Genomic DNA, 14,482 nt, shown 5'->3' with positions numbered 1-14,482 from the left:
CAAAATACACCAAAAATACACATAAATCTTTGGTCATCTTTTACGATAAAATCATCGGCGAAAAAAGGGAAATGATATATTTGGGTATCGTTACGATTGAGAGTGTTGAAATCGACCGAAAAATGGAAATTCAAAACACGAATAAATTCGTCGAATACGCCACCTCTATTTTGTTGTCTATTTTCTCAATTGTAGAGTACATAAAACATCCTAGGAAGATGCAAGAGAAATATTTTCATTTGGCTCTTTACGGGTGAGATGCTAGAAAACCATTTATATCGCCATAAGTGCAGTCTTCTTCAGGGCCATAGATTTTATCACGTTGTTCACTTACCCTTTGCGTGTATGCCACACTCCGTAATTTCAAGCCTTGGGCAGTTTCCAAGCCATATATCCGAACAATTCCTTCTGCTTAGGGCGTATTGCAGTGATAAATTGTTTTGCTGCAGTACTAACTTAATGGAGTTGAAACTTAAGTGGAAAGAGAACAACATGTTCCATAATAGAAGTGAAAAATCATAATATTCATCACGAAACTATAATTCGCCTGACGATTTATAATACATTGAAATCACGATTAATTCAATACTGAATCAGTAACTACGAGCCATTACAAATAAAAAGGACTCGAAGGAAAGAAATAAGAGACGATTTTTATAAAAAAAGTTATTTAAGTACAATATTAATAAAATTACTTCATATAATGTATTTGCGAGTCAAATTTGATATTATCTCATAGAAGATTAAATACAGCTGTTAACATTATTCTCAAAATAGAGTATTTTAAATTGAGATGTGACAATAATATTTATTTCATTACAATTTTCATTGCCATAAAGTGAACCTTAATAGCAATGCTTTCCAAATAGCCAAGTTAGTTGGTTAAAATTGTCACCAACAACATTGTTGCACATTAACACAGATCGCATTTGTTTAGCAATTAAAAAGTGAAAACATAAAAACAAGAAGTTAAAAATAATTTAAAAAAATTAATTACGATTACGTGACTCAAAATAAATTAATTAAATTTGCGATACGTGACTCAAAAAGATCTTGATCGATTACTTGACACGATTCATATGGGTGGCGAGAATTCCCGTAATTTTTTTCCTTTGTTCAATGGACGGATGACGAAGATTCTCGTCATTTAGGCGCGTCCAAATGAAACAGTGTTAAAGCATACTGTAATTATATGGTCAAACGTTTTCATTTGATGTTCGCAACTTATTCTGAATGGACGTATCGCAATATTTGATGAGGTACGGTTATATTTAAAACATTTGCTTTTTAACCATGTTTAAACCAAACGCAGTTCTACCAAATTGGCACGTACTTTCAATCTCAACACTTCTACCAAGGCACGTCGTACCTCTGCATTTAAATGCCCCGATACGCAACGTGGTAAATAATCTATTTCACTTTTATGTTCATTAAAAAATACGGAGTATAGAATAATAACTGTAATTCATGGTGAAATTTTGTCACGCTTATGCCAAACTAAGAATATGGGTACTTATTTCTAATGCATCTTTTACAAAGGTTGTAGTAGTTAAATAAATACTAGATTTTTTAAATACGTACGAATGGGAAAAAAGTGAGAAAGTAAAAATTCTTATGAAATTCAAAATGTGTAATGCCTGATTACTGCTTTTGGCAATTTTCCACAGCTACTGTTTCACCCCATTTTTCAAAAATCTACATGCAGTTAAGAGTTTTGGAAAATTAAAATCTCTCAGGTAAACCCCTGAGTTTGCAATCGAAATACAATGGCGGTACACATTCCTTTCTAAGTTAATTAAGTGTAGAAAACTATTCATTTACCACTCAGTGACTTAAAATAGTCATAATGAATGACCTATGCATTCTTTAGCCTTTCATTTTCATTAAAAATTACGGTTTATGGGATATTTACTGTAAATTGCGGAGAAATTTGGTGGCTCTTATGGGAAACTAAGAATGAGGTTGCCATTTAATTACGAATCTTATTTGAAAGAACTAAATGCCATAAGAGCTAATGCTACAAAATGTCAAACAGATGAAGCCACAATTTTTGACGTTACACATTTTGAATACAGGAAGCATAGATTTTTAAATCGTGATAAAACCTCTAATTCATACGTTGCTGTTGTAATTTCAATGTGAACTGCAATCAACCATCATCAAATCTTTTCGCAAGTCTAGAGATAGTGAGAAACCAAGCTTTGTAGAACTAGCATTTAGAGTGAATATCCTAAAATAAAATCCGTGGTTAGGAACTAAAAATTATTCGAGAAAACATTCTCCAAGGAGGTAATAAGAAACCAAGCTTTGTATAACTACCATCCAGAGAGTATATCCTAAAATAAAATCCGCGGTCTGCAACTGATAATTATACGAAAAATATTTCTCAGAGAAGCACTGATTATCCATCTGGAAGATAACGGCCGTCCGAACACTCATCTAAAGGACAGATCTAGATTTAAGCTAATTTTGTGGTGCACGGGAGAAATAGAGAAATGACAGCAATTAGTGTACACGCGAGGCATGGGAAAAGGTTACTCATGCCACACGACACAGCTTGGAAGGGAAGTTATACTAGAGTACGAAGAGGTACGCTTTGAATAAGGTCCTAGAGGATTCAAACTCATTGACGGACTCGGAAAGTACAATGCGTAACCCAGTGGAATACTTGGCTATTTCCGTGTTTCTTCAATGCTTGGTGCGAGTGCAATCCAACACTATAACACACGAAGATTACGCAAATGTGAGCTCAGCGAGTTTCGCGGATGTCAATACATCACCGGACGTCGTTCGCAAAGGATTATATGCCGGAATAAAAAGAGTGATTCCCGACAGCAACGAGCAACTTTCTCAAGCGTCAGAAATATTGCTCAGTTCCTTCAATCATGTCGTAAGGAGACCTTTTATGAAAAAGAAAAGTATTGTGATCGTGACTGATGGTCCGCTACGAGAGGTTGAAGGCTTTTTGAACCACATGGGAAAATTCTTGAGAACTTCAGTGGCCCTGTTGAAATACCCTCTTAGAAAACAATCGTTTACCAAAAGTGAAAACATAGAATACCCGCATGAGTTTCCCAAGTTCAGGAATATGAAATTGAAACTCTTAATTTTTATCGTTTTCCAACAGTATAATTATGAGAAAATGCTGTATCACATAAGAAAAAATCATATTTGGCGTGGCCCTGCTCCGACGATGGTATTCTACATGTACAGAAGGATGAAATTGGATGCAGAAAGAGTAGTAAAGAGGGCACTCAGCGAATCTCTGAAACACCATATGCACCATTTTGCCGTGTTTATCAGAGCGAGAGAATCACCACGAGTTTTGGTGTACTCGATGCACCCATACGTAGAGGGAAAAGTTTGTGGCTCGAGTACAGGGAAACCATTATTGATGGGACACTGGGAGTTGGGCTCATTGCCGAAATTTCCATTCTTCAACAACATGTATTCATTTTACAATTTACACGGTTGCGTACTACGGGCCTCATTGATGCTTCGGCCTCCAGTCGTGACATGGAATACTGATACTAGGTTAAGGAATCTGACAGCTGTCGGAGGCATTCAAGGTCAACTTCTTCATACAATCTCCCGGAAGCTCAATTTCAGCACTAGCTTCAAACACCCACAGACTGGAAATATTCTTGGACTGCACCTATCGAATGGAACCTATCTCGGAGTACTGGGAGATGTTGCTTACGGCATTGCTGATATCGGGATGGGAGGGATCCTGATTACGAATGCTAGGCTGGATGTGATAGACCCTGGTCTATCTCACTCCACGGAGTGCTTGACTTGGGCCGTGCCAGGGAGGATTAGACCAATTGTTTTTAAAAATACCGTTCTCGCGGCAATTTCCTGGCCTGTTCTGGTGTCAACGCTGTTTTCACTCGCCATATCGAGTGTGACGGCACATATTTTGTCTAAATGGTCGCCTTCGTCAGCAAATAAGGAAAAGAGAAGTCTCTGGAAATCATTTACAGCAGTATCTACGAATTTTGCTGGGTCAGGAGTAGAAAAACCCCTCTCTTTCTCATCCTATCGTGTGCTTCATTTTACTATTTCCATTTCAGGATTTGCAGTAGTAACTTGTTTTCAGAGCACATTGCTTAGCGCCCTTATGAAGCCTGATTTCCTTTACTGGCCAAAGGACATAAAAGAACTAATTATGTCCGACCAAAAGCTTGGCGGAAATGCCTATAATCTGGAAACTCTTGAAATGCTCAACCACCCACTCCTAGATAAGGTGAAAGAGAAATTCCAGGTAACAGATAAACCGTTCCTAACCGATGAGTATGCAGTTTCAGGGGATAAGAAAAACTTAGCGGCACTTACATTGGGAAGAGAAAATATTAAGGTTTTGCAAGACTGTGTCATTCGTTATCCAACTTCTCTTGTTTTCCGGAAATCATTTTTTCTGAAGAATGACTTTGACATCCTTACTCAGTACACAATGGAGTCCGGACTTTTAGTACAGTGGTCGAAAGATATTTCAGTGAAGTACCAACGTCAAAGAAAGGGAGTTGAAAATAGAGATGATGAAATATTTTCAACGAAAGACTTATACCCCGTGATTATCATATATCTCTTATGCAACACTGTCGCCTTAGCTACGTTCATTTTTGAGATACTCTATGCACGAGTAACGATCCAAAAGTAGTTTAAGCATGGCAGTTTTAGGTATGTCTGATGCTTTCCCAAGGAACGCTAATGGTGAAAGTCTTTCGGGTTTCACGCTCACCTCACCATGTGAAGTTCTCCATATCTCCTTCCAACGATGCGACGAGGAACACGCTAATCCTCATCCCTGATTTTCTGGAGATTTTGACACGTTCTATTGAGATAGGAACTGGTGTCTCTGTTCATATTGTTACCGCGTAGCCGAATCTATATTGCTTATTTAATCATTCGATCCAAGTACCCATGATATTGACAAAGGCGTTTCGCGTCCTTCCAGTGAATAAGTGGTTTTCATGGACGACGAGCTAATCCACAGCAGATTTCGACTTGAAAAATGTATATAAACCAGCAATTGGGAGCGAAATGGCACTTGGATTCATGAATCCCTCAAGGCGATGAGCGTATAGTTCGTAAAAACGTTAGAAAGAGAGATAGAAAAAATAACCTGGCGTGAATCCCGAGAGATCTTCACAAATAACCACAGTATCTATATACATAAAATGTCTGTTTGTCTGTCCACTATGCGTTTCCATACGGCTGCACGGATTGCAACCAAAGTTGGTACATGGGTGCATCTCATGCCCTCCTACCCCGTAGTGCTACTTTTGCTTGAATCCGACGCGTCCTCTTCGTCATTTTCTCATTACCGTTTGTCACGTCACATCATACAACTTCTGTGGCTGGAAATCCTACCGGCTAGCACACGTCTTGACACGCTCAAAGAGAAAACTCAAGAATCCTGGCATGTGATCACGAGTTCCGAGTTCCCCACTTCTCCGTGTACTATCCTTCCCGAGCAACGCCGGGTGGTCTTCAAGTTTTTAATATTTCATTACATAAATCACAAATTTACAAAATTAAAATAAAAGCTTTCCCTTCCTGCCAAGGTTTACGCGGCGATTCTCATGATGAGTGCAGTTTCCCGGGGACTCCTGGCCGCAGCGACGTATATGAGGCGGCGAAATAACGAGCTTCTCACCTTCGACCTGAAGAGGAAAGCAGGATGGCTTTCGAAACTGTCTTCATCAGCAGCAGACGAGCACGGCTGGAGTACCCGTAAAGCTCAGCAGAGTTTTCTGTTTATAAAATGGTCACAAAAGTTGAAATTAGGTGCCATAAATTCATATCAACCATACACTGATGTTTATAGCGTTGAAATAAATGTTAATGCCTCGATAATGACACAGCCGAAATATAAATAACAGCACCTAAATGTCCAAATATTACCTACATTTTTAGCAATAAAAATTGTTTCACGCAAGGCTTCTGCTGCATATCTGTAACTAACTATTCAATTGATTAATGCCTTGAAAATTTTATGTTTTATGCATTCAGTTAATTACTCTGTAAATGCTTGCATGATAAAAATGGTTATTTAGAAGGATTTTATGACGATTTAGTGTGGTTATTATACTTTTTATATACTTTTTATTTTCACAAACTTGTACTTGTTGCGCTCAAACAATATCAGCGTTGTATTTTTTTACATGTAAATTAAAGTGAAGCACAGAGGAATGCCAATTTTCTTTATTTCCTTCATTGCATCTTATACTTTGAAATGGTCTGTAGCGGTCTTCTATCTCAATTTTTTCAGCCCGTGACAGCTGGTTCTGTTTGCATACTCGTTACTTCAACGAAAAGGTTAGTACATACAAATAATGATAATTCTCACGCTGCACTACGCCATAAGCGATTGGGTTATCCAGTCATAGTGAGGCTACTTCCTATTTCTGACCCACTTCATCGTACACATTGCGAGAATATTTTGTTGTGAATCTTCATAGACTTCAACTTGGAGTTCGGACTGAGAAAGCATTTACTAGTATCCAGGGCTGGGAAAATACAGGCCAAGGAGCATTTGAAATATAAAATTCGAAATACTGCTCCAAACATATTTTAAATGCAAAATAGTATCTTAAATTCACTTCAAAATACAAAATAGATTCGTATGAAAACTAAAAGATCTTAATATAAATATAACCTGTTTTAGCAAGATAAGAATAGTTAAAAACAGTGCATGAGAAAAGTATGTAAGCGTATATTCATAGAGTATATTTTCATTTGTAAAGTAAAACTTCTCTAATGTTGCTCTCTTATAATGAATTATTTCTCTTGAGGAATAAAGTTTTGCAAAATGTGTGTCAGAAAGAAAATCCCAAAAGGGGAATGGCTAAAGTGAAAAGTCTTTCAACAGCCGAAGATGAGCATAGGCTTTTGTTAAATCTGATAAAATGTCTACATATTAGGATAGTTTTGCAAACTCAAAGGGGATGTGACCACCAAATCATTGTGGGGCTCTAACTTTTTTCACCAGCATTCGATAGCATACATAAGTCATCATCGTTTCCACCACTGTTAGTGTCAGAGGCATCGTCGTATGTACTGGCAATGTATGACTCTAATGAATTAATACAGAGATTTTCAATGTGTTTTCGCTCGGAGCCTGAAATGTGGTCTGGAAGCCGCCGCAACTTGAAATTTGGATGAAAGCCAGAAGCTAAAACATCCTCATTCACTGCAGGAGAAAATTTGAAAATAATTCAAATCTCTCTTGCAAGCTTTTCACTTATGCTGTTGCTATTCCAACTATGTGACGCGTGTGTGACACAAATTATTTTCCATCAAATTTTGCAACCTTTTATAAAGAGACAAGTGTGTTACCTATATTTTATGTAGTATTTGTCTATAATAACATGCTTTCTGACCATGAAGGTAATTTAAGACAGTGGTGTGAAGCTTCGTCATGGTGAGATATTCCTCTGAATATTTAATCCTCCTTTTAATACTCCTTTGAATGCATTGCTTAAAATGAGTCTCAAAAAATTCATTCAACCTGTAGCTGCTTTTCATTAATTTACTAATTGAGTCGTCCAGTGAATTCCACCTTGTGGGTAAAAGGATACATCCTGGTATCGTAATACACCGTGAATGACTTCAGAAGATTTCGGTCGACGCGATGCATCTCATAATGTGGAGAGCTTTGCAAGGGATGGATGATGCATTCTACAGACAGATGAACTCTTCAGAGCATTATATAAATCAGTTGTAAATTATAAAAATTCAAGGTGTGGCTCGCACACCTCAAATGGTGCGGTAGAATTCTGCCATCTTTGTCTTTCTCACAATCTATTGTTCGAGGTTCCAAGCAATCGAAATTTACATTTTCGCTTCAATTTCTACAACAGTATTTTAGAAATGCACTTTAAATGGAAACATACCTAAAGTCTACATTTGAAATACAATTTGCATCCCGGTAGTGCATTTGAAATACAAAATACAAATGTATTTCAAATACACTTTTTAAAATTTTTGTAATTGAAATACTGCCCAGCCGTGCCAGTATCCCAGACCTGCACCCCAACAAAATACGAATTTGAAGAGCAAGAAGAGAGTAAAGTGTTAGAAAAGTACTAAACACAAAACTTGAATCAAACAAGTTTTATATATTCCAATCAGTTGCATGTAGCAAAGTCCACTACCTCTTTCGAACCTTTTTCCGACTATCATTCCATTAAATAGCGTCCTTATCAATCTGTATAGCCACAGAATATATATCCGAAATTACTGTAGAAAGTAAATTATCAAGAAAAATAGACAGAAATTAAATGTGAGGGTAAAGAGTGCAGAAAAAAGGGGGAATGTAAGATCTTTGTCTCACGCATTCTATAGCAGTATTGAATCCGGACGCTCCGCTGGATAGTTTCCACAAAAGGAACTTTGAAAAGACATTCTTTTCTCCGCAGCATGTAGAACAGTAATTTTGTTCAAAGGCGCAGGTGTAATCCAGTGAGAGTGAAGAAGCGAAATGGAATGAGGGCCGCGGTGGAAAAATGGGTGCACAAGTCCTTCATCTTAAAGAAGAGGACTCAGGTTAATCAATTGTGAAAGCGATCTTCCTGTTTATTCGTGGAATACTGGTAGAGGAGAATCCCATGGAAGGCTAAAAACAGAATGAGATGTGGGGCAGAGAGCCGATAAAAGAGGCAAATCATAAAACCAGGCACATTCCAAAGGACAATCGATGGACATAGAGAGTGTATTATTGAAGTAATCGACCGATTAAGGTAGGTTTCCATGGAGTTATTAAGATGTACTCATGCAGTCTCCTCTTAATAGGATTCCCTCTTTAATTCACAATAAGGCTTACCGTCTTCAAATTTAAGTTCCTCAAAGAAATAAATATACTAAATAAAATCTAATTATGCTCACTCTTTGTGCGAAGACGCCATATGCAATGGCTCTCTTTCTACATAAGTTTTGGAAATAAATAACACATTAGTGGTGCGAAATGACCTAGCCGTCGATGCATCCTAAAATTTAAATACTACTACTACTTACCGTCTTCGTTCTATCTACAAATTCTATTATCTTCCTTCCTCTCCCTCGACCCAAATTTCTACCCTCTAACATCACCTTTTCAACATCACCTTCCGGCTAAGTACTTGCTCCATCCAAACCTTCTATCTCCTCGGTATCTCATCCAGAAGCTACCTCTCTTCACCCTCCATACCCAGCACTTCGTCGTTCTTCCTCCTCTCTGTCCATTTCACCTTTCCACTCTTCTCCACAGCTACATCCCGAACGCCTCCAGTCTTTTTTCGTCCGCCTTTCATAGCATCCATGTCTCCGCACCATACAGCGCTACACTCCCGATCAGACTTTACACTGGCCCTTTCTTTTTAGCCTTTCATAACAATACTCTCATCAACATAGCGAGTGTAAGGACGATATTTTTGGCCCTCAAAAAAAAAAAGACTACACGTGATCCCAGAAATTCTTCATTTAATATTTACGTCATGTGCATTGTGGATTTTACGTTCCTAAGTGAAAGGAAACGGAATCATTAGTGTAGGTAGCAAATTTAAATTAATGATTCGTTCAAGTTAGAAAATGTCGGCGAAATTCTCGAAATGCGAGGTGGCCCATGGATAAGAATTCGCCCTTATACCCTTAGCGAGTAGAATTCACAAGCCTGTGGCTAAGTCTAGGGTGAGCACTACCTTCGCCTATCCAGCAATTGGGGTGGAATCACCGAGTGAGTCTGTGTACTGTAGAATACTAGTTCCTGCATGAAGAAAGACGGCACCACATGCGTGTAAGTTGATTAATTAAATCAATGATTCGTGCCCATTTACCAATCTGCCGATTGTCCCACAAAAGAGAACCCAAAAGTATACATGTACTTGTTGCTATACGGAAGATGAAATATCGAAAAAGCCTCGACAGCAACAATTTCTTGTGGGTACGAATGTTTCATTAAAAAAAGATTCGTATAAATCTCCCAGCTAAGCAAAAGACTGCTTGATGTTGCTGTGAAATTAACTTTGGCTATACGATTTGCCCTCTCCGACCTTTGTTGTCATTTTTTTCTTGAGGTATGGCTTCGTTGACGGGCAGGCCGGCCCAAATTCCACGGATAAATAAGCCATTGTTGGAGTTGTTGACAAAATATTATACCTAAGATGTTCCCCCTCCCCCCCCCCCAAACACCGCTCTGAGAATATGGCTTGGTGGTGTAACTGGCCTGATACGCCTGACCGGCAATCGGGAGATCCGGGTTCGAATCTCAGCAAAGTCACATATTTTTTCATAGCGAACTTAATTTGGTGTATTTATTATGTAAATGTTATTATACGAATTCTTTATCTCATCAATGCTATTCCTCAAGATTTTGACAATGACATAGGAAACATTGACAATAAATGGATCGCTCCATCCTCATCGTCGCGGTGAGGACATTTTTGGAAAGCATATTAAAATGCGCTCAACGCGATTACTGAAACGCATGAAGGCGGCCCAATTTCGTCCCGTTGAAGCTCGATTTCCCTTAGGAATATTTTTAAAATTTCGCTCCGCAAATCCAGAGCTGTGTTTTCGCCAAGGCCTCCATTACGAGCCCTGTCATCGATCGTAACGGGAGAAGGCTGTTTATGGAGCCACAACTCTCCCTGCCCTGGTCTGCTATTGGCACTAAATGGATTTAAGGATGGCGGACGTCGAGGAAGGATTAAGATCGGGTCTAAGGCCGTATTGGACAATACATTTGAGTGTGGAGATAGAGCGCGATATCGACCCTTAAATTTTATTTTGCGGTGATTGTTTATTAATCAAAAGCAACTCACATGCAAATAAATAGATAAGAAAATAAAATACATGATAATATATAGTCCTTGGGGCAATGAAATAGTAAAAAATTAAATAATAATAAAAAATTTAAAAGTTCCCTTTACTCTATTTAATTTTGTAATAACTTTTTTCCTTAGTTGGATCGCCGAATAATTTTTTTTCATACTTTTCGTATATCACGCAAACGTTTGATTAACACAGGCTATTCTAACTTATACAAATTCTTACCATTCCTCGATGTTAAGTATGAGTATGGGGAATGCAGGACAGCTGCTTGGAGCATTCGGTCTATGGAGAGAAAACCCACAAAGACAGGTATTCGCATGCAGCGTCACACCGTCATAAGCCTTGCGTATGAAGGCTTTAAAACATAAAGCCCTTTCTATATGTGATGAAGATAACATGAAAAATGAAATGGAACATCTCTATTCATTTTTAAAAGTAAATAAATGGTTATATTACTTCATTTATGAAGGAACCGAAGGAGAATAGCGAAACATGCGCAAATGCAGTTCCTCCATACATATCCGGAGCAATGGACCGGATTGTTCGCATCGTGAGAAAAGCCAACTTGGAGACCAGGTTTGGCAAAATGAAGAAAATCAATGGCTTGCTCCCAATGATGCAATTCCTCCGTTCAAAATGGAAGGGAAAATTCACTAGACTCCGTGTTCGTGTCGGTGTAGTTATATTGGACAGACCAAAAGGAAGATTGGGACCAGGCTGAAAGAGCGTATACGAGCGCTAAAGACAAGACAATGGCAGACTTTAGCCATCGCCGATCATGGGACCAAGGCACAAGATCCTCCTGGACGAGGTCAAAGTCAATGCAAAAACATCTGCGTCTTATCTACGGCTAATTAGAAGGGCAGTGGCGATTTCTAAGCGGCCTGAAACTTTAAATGAGATGATGGCCTGAGCGGTGTGCGGAAAAGATGCGATTCTCAAAATATGGGTGTAGCAATCATAACTCGGCACATTTTCTTTTAATAGGTATATTCAATTTTTATACTCTGGGTTTTATTTTTTATTTATTTTTTAGAATCCAACACGACGATAGTGGTTATTCCAACGGTTTTCCAGATAGAAACGGATAAATCTCATTCAGTCTCCTGACGACTTTCCCAGCAGGAGCAAAACTTTGACCAATAAATGTTCATTCCGCGCAGTAGTTAACCCGAAAATGAACTACACCATGGCAACTAATCGCTGTGAAAACCTGAAATAACAAAAAATATGCGCAAAAAGTTTTAAAACATTATTGGTAATTGGCTAGTTAAAATAAGTTTTGGAATAACTGGTACAATAATGTATCTCACCTTCGGCGCGTTGAATCTACGTTGAGCACTGCATAGAACAAGTAACTTTGTACGCAGTCACGCACACGGGTGTAAAGTTATACACACCAAGAATTAAATTTGCGATGAATAAATAATTTTTCTTATCTGATATTCGAACCCAGATCTCCGTTTTGTGTCCAATAAGACGCTGAATGCTAATACATTCTGCCTCTAGTAACGCCCAATCATCTGATAATGCTCAAATTCAATGATTCCCACGGAAGAGAATCACTTGGCAACGGTAAAAAGCCAACTCCCCATGGCATCAAGGACATAGAAAATTCAAAGTGTACGGGTGACGAAATAAATGGATGAACGATATCGGAGTATTCGCAAATTTAACAATAGAGGACTCTGTAGTCGGTCTTTAGATATGTAGTCAACCACCGCACAAGGAATTGATGCCCCTTGTTCTCTAGAGATTGATTATATTAGTATAAAAATATTTATGGCAGTCCCCTGAGGAATGTTTTTTTTTTAATTCACCGTAAAGAATCTCGCATATTAAGCCACATGAATTTTTTCGTGGCAAATTTCATCCTTGCTCTATGTTGACGCTTTACGAAGTAGGATAGAGAGCAGAATCCCCGTTCACCGCATAGCAGCCACGAAACCGCATGTGGAGACACTATGCATGCAAATCCGAGACTCAATGCCATCCACCCAATCGGCCAAAATGGCTGGGTTCGGTTACATCAATTCCACGGGCTCGCTCTGTCACTTCCCGACCGAAATGGCAATTACCACGCACAGTCAAGCAGATGCACAATTGAAAGACTCAAATGCGAGTAACTCCGAGGATCGACTTGACCCAAGAGTTTTATTTCGTCGCCGCTGGGGGGATGATAGCGTCGGTTATCTCAGAGCGACGTGACCAATAACTGCACAAAAGAGGTTTCCCGCTTCAATTTTAACGGTCAAGAGAATTCTAGGCACTACGAGTAGAGGTCAGAAAACGTTTGAACCAATGTAGCTATATCCTTACTTTGGTACTTAAATCGCGGAAACTGCACCGCTAGACTCGAGCTAGACATGGCTCAATATTATATTCATCTCCGGGGAATTTTATTATCCACGATGAATTTATCTTATCCCCACAGCGTGCGAATAAAGTGCGTCACAGAGATTTTATATTAATTGGGTTGGGAGTAGCTAGAGTATCCGACGCTACGTGCTAGGGTTATGTTGCTTTAGCCATTTAGTAAGGATATCTCCGGCTATTAGAGTGATACGGAGAGTATGATCTTAAAACCTCATTGAACTATAACGCAGATCTGACTAAAATGATAATATAAGAAGATACTTTGTAGAACGGATATGGACAGGAAATCGTTTTTCCTATAATCATTAATTACTAGGTGGAACTCAATGAAACCAGTCCAAGTCACAACTATTTTTTGTATTCTCTAACAGTATTACAACACCCTCTGCCTGTGCACACGTATTGAAGCGGACAACAGTCTGTTAGCCTTATTTCATATTGGTAATGTTAAATTGTATTAAAATTCATATATTTTGAACGCTATTCCACGCAATTCCAAATACTATATTTCAAATATTAAGAATAAATGGATCGCTCGCCACTTACCACCGCCCTGCGGACAAAACATGACATATATTAAGTTATTGTTAAGCCGATTAAAATGTACACAAAGTCGCAACATACACCAACTTTTTACGGGACTAACTTGGGCCTTTTCTAAATCGTCTTCTTAGGTATTGTCAACATTATATATACTTGCATCATGCAGCATTTTAAACAGGTAAGTATGGCACTTTGCAGAGATGAAAAGAAATTGTACAACCCTACCTAATGACGGAATAAGACCTGACTGCTGCACTGCACTGCTAAATGATTTAAAGTTAACCCCCGAACAGCTTTCTGTCTCCTAATCAATATCTGACAAGTAATTATCGAAATTCCTCGGCATTACGGACAAAAGTCAAAGCCTTTGTTATAAAAATCAGAGAAATAGTCCCACGAAGAAAGTTAAGGTCGACCTGTAAGTTTAATAATATCATAAAACTCAATGATATTGCCAATTACACAACCGAAAAGGTCATTCCTATTATCAGAGGTTTTATCTGAAGATAATAAATGCTATTCATCACCGTGAAATACAGTAGTGACTTGAAACAGACATTTTAGTCAAGAATTAAAATATTGTGTCTGATGAGCGGTTAAAGTTAGCATAAAGAATTATAATCGATTCACATTCAAGTCTGTCATTGAGAGCTGATACAGAAATTTTCCTCGAATATGACAATATTGAGGCTGATGTGCCATTAAAGTTAGTTTGAACAATTATAAATGGTTCAAATTCAAATCTTTCATT

The sequence above is a fragment of the Ischnura elegans genome, chromosome 9 (genome assembly GCF_921293095.1).
Source record: "Ischnura elegans chromosome 9, ioIscEleg1.1, whole genome shotgun sequence".
In the NCBI taxonomy this organism is placed as follows: domain Eukaryota; kingdom Metazoa; phylum Arthropoda; class Insecta; order Odonata; family Coenagrionidae; genus Ischnura; species Ischnura elegans.
The sequence above is the reverse complement of the archived record's forward strand: the minus strand, read 5'-3'. Positions refer to the sequence as shown.